Below are 6,662 nucleotides of genomic sequence, written 5' to 3' on the forward strand. Positions count from 1 at the left end.
TTATTTTTAAAATGAACTGTTAACACTGAATTTACTTTTAACTATTTATGCTGTTTACTTTTTGCATTCCTCTTAGCTCAGACAATGAAAATAGAGTAGTCAGATTTGCTTTGGTTATGAATATTGCAAGTGAAGGTTTGGTTTTTTTAATTTTTTTTAAATTAATGGAAGCATTTCTGTTAGTCTTAAATTTGGAAAAGCTTGTTTAAAAATATTTAAATTTGGGCCCAAACTTGACCTGACAGCATCCCTTCAAACTGTGAATGACTGAGGCCCCAATCCTACAAATACACATGATTTTGTTCTTAACTCTGAGCACAAGTTGTCCCATAGAAGTAAATGGTATTACTCGGATGTTTCATGTTACGCTTGTGAATAAATGTTTGCAGGACTGACACCTGTTTTAATTGCTTAATGAAAGGATGCTATGAGAACCTTTAGGAAACCCTACGTTCGGGTAGTTGTCAACACTCAACCTGCATTGTTTAGATATTCTGCATTACAGAGCATCTGCAAGATGGGAGGAGGAGTTTGAAGGTTTGAAACATCATTTAGTGCTTGGCTTCCTTTCACTCATCTTTAGTACATGTTGAGAATTTTTATTTCACTGAACTTTTCTCAAGTTAAAAAAGAAAAATATTTTTTATTTACATTTTTTTCATTCAGAGGTTAGCCAGCACATTTTATTACATTACAAATCAATTTTCTGTTTTTTAAAGAAAGTAGGGAACATCTTTTTATGTGTTTGTACACTGCCTAGCACAGTAGTACTGGTGTCTCTAGGTGCTATGTTAGAACAATTAATAATTAGGTGTCCGTTTCCTACTTTATATTTTCATGTTGTTATTTAATTACAGGATAGAAAATTCAAAGTACCTTGTATCCAAAATAAAAATTTAATATATATTGTGCTAGATTTATTTAGTACCCATATATTTTTCATGGCTGTTTATGGAGATGATAAACAGATTCCCAACATAAGTCATTTAAGAGCTATTCTAATGTGGCAAGGTGATTACTTTCTGCAGGGAAATGTAAGGGAAGAAATTATATAGTGAAATTTTAACTACAGACAAAAGTACCTGATGTTAAGGCTCAAATCCACAAAGGTATTTTGGGTTCTAATTTCCATTGATTTATGGATCTGGGCCTAAGTCTCTTTGTTTAGGCTTTGCATGACTTTAAAAAAAAAAAGTAAACTTAAAAAATTCCGTTTTGTTTTGTTTTAACATTCCCTGCAATGTTGGGAACCCAAAGACTGAAGCATTATTACTCCACTGGGGTCCTAGCAGTATGTTTGATGGTGTTGGAATTTCTCATTAGACCATTACGACTGGATCCCTTTACCCTCTCTGTTTGTCATATCAGCATTGGCTAATCAAACTGATTCTGCCCCGCAATCGGTTTCATTCCTTTCTTCTTCTCATATCACCCTCATCTTCTAAACTGTCCACCAGTAAACTTCCTCAGTGCATCCTTTCCCTATCCATCATCCATTATTTATTCAGTCTTACTGAGGTACCAAACCATTCTCTGGGGAATCAAACATGTTCTTGAGAGAGAGAAGAGGTGGGTGAGGTTTGAGCTACACAGAACTCTTCTTCAGCTCATTGCGTAGAGAGCTCTGTGTCGCTCAAAAGCTTGTCTCTATTACCAGCAGAAGTGGAGCAATAGAAGGTAATACCTCACCCACTTTATCTCTCAACATAGCTACAACAACACAGCAAACAGCATGATCTCTAGTGGGTTTTAAAGAAAAGGGCACCACAGCAAAATATGTAAGTCAGTGGTTATGGTTTTTGTTTTGTTTTGTTTTGTTTTAAAAGTTAAATAAATGGATTATTTTTGAAGTGCTGAAAACAGTTTTTGGAGAGAGACATCGGACCATAAAGATCTACCTCACTCATCAACAAGTTCTCATATTTTAGAATAATTTCAGGGAAACAAGGTTTTCAACACCAAGAAAAACAGATTTTGATTCCCCAAAGCTATGCTATAATTATGCTAACATTAAACAGCTAAGATAGGAAAAGCAGGAAACCTACCGTATATGTAATATATGTTGTTATAGGAAAACTCGTCTTAATATGGCTAAAGTGCTTGTAAATCTGCACTGAAGTTAATAGAAAAAAGACATCCTAAATATAAGGAATGATAAGAAAAACTATAGGTTATTTAGAAAAACCTGTAATGAAAATGCAGTTAACTTAATGCTAACTGAAAATACTAAACTTGCTTTTAAATTGCCCGTATCATTCTTTTAAAGCCCATGCCTGACAGTGATTGTAAAATAATAATAATAATAATGAAGGGTGGCTTCTTTGCACAGGCTCTTCAGAATCCACCCCAATACAGTTACTGATGTCAAGGTCAAAGTTAAGCTATCAGAGTGGTAATTGCTCCAAGTAATACTTTAGGGAGGTAATAGCCCCAAGATGCTGGAAGTCAGACTTTCTTATTGAAAATGGAATGTACTTGAATCTGATTTCAGAGATAAGAACATGGTCCAAACGGGAGGCCAAATTGTATGCAGTTGCATCTGATATGTTTGAGCTAAGGAGATCCTATGTGCCACCCAGACCCAGTTGGCTTGGAAGCACCTGGAACCCAGCTATTGGGGCCACTCATAACCAACTGGTACCATACAAAATAATACTAGGCCAGGTTGCAACAAAAGGCAGTGCAGTTGAGGTAGTAAAGAGGAGGGAGTAGCTGTATATGATACTAAAATTAGAAAATTAATGTGTAGTTGTGTCAAATTGCAAGCTCTTTGTTGTGCTGAGTGAAAACAAGTCTGGAGATGCCCAAATATAGCCTACTATAATGCATTCTGACCGCTGCCCTGTCCAGGTGTTCGACAGTTCATTGAAAGACTAACACTAAAAGCCATCAAGAACACAATCTGAAGTGATCCACATGGAATGACTCTACTGCTGTCCCCCTCTGCCATGGAACAACAGTTTTTCTGCACTGGTGGGGTACACATGACTGGGCAAAGCAACTGGGGCTTTCCTGTAGAGCACATCACAGAGGAGAGACCCTACTAAAGACCGGGTTCTGCTCAGTGCAGAGTGTCCAACAATCACTATATGTAAGCAGAACGGGCAGGAGAGAGGGCTGATGATCCTTGGACTCACTGGAGGAGTGAGATCAGACTAGGGGAGAGTGCATCTGAGAACTTCTGTTGTTTTCAAAGCTCTGTAACTCTCAAGTGTTTTAAGAGTAAAGTTTCTGTGGTTAAAAAATTCCTTGCCTAAGCCTGTATTCCTTGCTTTCTTGCTATGTTGTCCCAGAAACACAAAGTGCCCAGCACCTAGGCAGAGCTCTGGGGGAGTGTAAACAGCTGGCGGGAGGGGATTTTGGAGGTCTCACACTCTGCTTTCACAGCCTAGGGAGGTTGGCTGGCAGTGACCCACCTCCCAAGGAAGGGCATCAGACAGGCAGTCTGAGCCTGCGAATGTGCCTAGAGCCCTAGAGCTAGAAACAGTGACTAGACTCCATCCAGACCCAGTTGGCTTGGATGCATGTGAAACCAAATGATTGAATTTACTCACAACTAGCGTGACCAGATAGCAGTTGTGAAAAAACAGGACTTGGGGGGGAGGGGAAGGAATAGGTGCCTATCAATGGAATAGAGAGTGGAATTTAGCTCATGGTGTTAAATCTTAGTGTCCTGGCCAAATTGACTCTTAGATAACAACCACCAGCCAGAAGCCCAAACGGGGAAGTTTCATCAACTTATAAGTAAATGGAAACAGGGTTATAATGGAAATCATTCTGCAACCTTAACTATGAGGTTGACTTCCAGTGACCTTTATAACTTTCATTTATTTATATATCAGATGAAATATGTATGCTGTTTGCAACCTCACTATTTTAGGAAATCTTGGAAAGAATGAGTTTCAGCACAGCAAAAGCCCACAGGGATCATTGATAATTTGTTGATAAGCAGTGGGTTCATTAAAACCATGCACTTCATTATCTCTTTAAGTCAAAGGCATGTTTGTAGTCAGAATGATAAAATGTTTAGTTTTCTTCTGCTCTGGCCTCCACGACCTCTTACAGCTCATTAGAAAAGCTAATCAGATTGAATTTTTCCACCGTGCTGTTTATTGTAGCCCTAATGGAAGACAATCACTTTAAAATTACACACTCGGCAGGTAATTTCTAAAAGCTATAAGCCATGGAAGCATTATTGTCCCTGGAATATTTCTCTTTGTCTTTCTTCCTTAGGATAAGATAGGTAATAAAGGTTTCTGGTAGCGTTCTGAAGGCTATTTTTGCAATCAAAAATATAATGAACTGCTGCTAAAGACACAAATAAATGTACTTGTTATCACACATGAATATAGCTTGATAGAAGAATAGCAATGTGTGAGATAGTTAATAGAATGGGTTTCTACTTTATGATTTAATTATCAAAAATCTTTAAAAACTTTTTTCTTGCCTCTGTGTCCTGGGATGCAGATCACAGTTCATGAAGTTGAGGACAAAACTTTCTGATTTTCACATCACAAACTTGTCATCATAAACCATGATGTGTTAGAATCTCATGAACTAATTTAGCTGTGTGATCTGAGGCCAAGATGTAACACTATTTAATGAAAATAGATTCACAAACAAGGGCGACCTAAAATTCTAGGTGAGGCAGGACTTGGATAAAAACACAGATGCTTGAGAATCAGAGAGGAAGAGGCAAAGAGACAATATGGAGATGATCTACAACACTTGGCATCCATCCTCTTGTTGTATAACTAGCTCAACATAAGTTAAAGGTTTTGCAGAGGGAAGTTGGAAAAAGGTCTCACAATCATATGCCTGACGCAATCAGTAAATTTAAATGGGGCTCAGATTGACCAAGACTCCAAACTAACCTCTCTCTGTTATCAGCACCTGCCAATTCTGTTAACATAGTGTGTAGAAAGACAAGGCGGGTGAATAATATCTTTCATTGGACCAACTTCTGTTGGTGAGAGAGACAAACTCTGCAGCTTATACAGAGCTCTTAAGCTTGAAAGCTTGTCTCTGTCACCAAGTTGGGCCAATAAAAGATATTACCTCACACACCTTGTCTCTCTAATATCCTGGGGCCCACATGGCTACAACACTGCACACAATATGTTGTGTAGTCACACTTCCAAATTAAGATACAGTAAGAGTGGATTTAACATTTGACCCTTGCAGCATCCTTCTACACAAATCCTCCAAAGTCCGTTGCCAACTGTAACAACATCATTGCCTTTAGTTTACTTTATATGGTCCTTCATCCAGTTTACAGACCATGTGGCAGTGGTAATCCCACAACAACTAGATTTTCTAAGTAGGATTTCATAAGACATTGCTAAGTGCTCATGTTTCAATAAAATCCAAATATTACACCTACTAACACTGTCTTCTATTGCAGCCTGGCCCACTACCATTCTGTATGGTCCCCATTTGGTTGTGAGTAGGGTGACCAGATGTCCCGTTTTTAAAGAGACAGTCCCTTTTTGGGGACTTTTTCTTTTATACAGCCCCACTGATTACAACCTCATTGAAGTCAATGGCTTTCTATCAGTGCAAATGAGAGCAGAATTTGCTTCATGTGCTGCATGTTGGGTAATAACAGGAGAAGAGTCCATGTTTCTAAAATAAATTTGGCACTTTATTAAGAGTACTATAGAGAGAGATGGTGCAATTGTAACTAGCATTCCAACCATGTGCTCACAGGCTGATTTACTGGTACCACCTCCCAATTCTTCCCTCCTGCAATCTGTGCTTCTCCCTCCCACTTCAATGCAGGTTACTACAGAATTTAGCTAGATATTTGCATTTTACAACAGAAAAACTTATACTGGTACCTGAAAGTTGTTTTTCTAGCTAGGCAGGAGGATATACATAGGGAAAAATAAATGGCATAAATAATGTTTATGGTTTTAGCAACATCAGCATTTCCCGGTGAGGATTAACTTCATGACTGCACCTAAGCAGATTAATATAAATTCTTGTGAGACAGGGAACTAGAACTTGGTTTGAAGGATAAAGAGAAATTGCCTCAATCACTGTTATTTCTGTATTTTCAGACATTCTGCTCTTCGGATCTCTGTTCAGTTTCTGCTTTGTCACCACCGTAATCCTTCGCTGCTTTCTGGATAACAATCATATGTCCTCCATTTAGAATACAAATTAAGAAACTAAAATGCTAGAGGCAAGCCTGTCAGTAAAACGATCACTTATTGATCTATGAAGTACATTTCACTTGCATTTTTAACAGGCTGCTGTGCAAAATAATATGTTTCAGTTTGACAGCACCTTTCATCCAAAGATCTCAAAGGGCTTCACAAACTTTATTGAATCAAGCCTCATAACACACCCCTATCAGCTGGGTGATAGCATTGCCCATTTACAGTCGATAAACAAGTAGACCGTTCCCTGGACACAGTTGAACTCTCAAACAGTACACATGTGCCGTCTATCTTCATTTATTTGTCTTCAGAATTAATCAGATGGAGTCATTACTAGAGATCTTGTGCTATCTCCTTCCACCTATTGTTCCTGTATGTTTTTAGCTCAGAGCAGACTTTGTATTTACTGTTAGCCTGTTCCCTCCGTGGTACTGTAGAACCCTACCACTCATGCTATCCTGCTGCCAGTTTCCTTGCATTTCTTCTTCTTTGGTGTTT

Source organism: Gopherus evgoodei, chromosome 13, assembly GCF_007399415.2.
Source record: "Gopherus evgoodei ecotype Sinaloan lineage chromosome 13, rGopEvg1_v1.p, whole genome shotgun sequence".
Taxonomy (NCBI): Eukaryota; Metazoa; Chordata; order Testudines; family Testudinidae; genus Gopherus; species Gopherus evgoodei.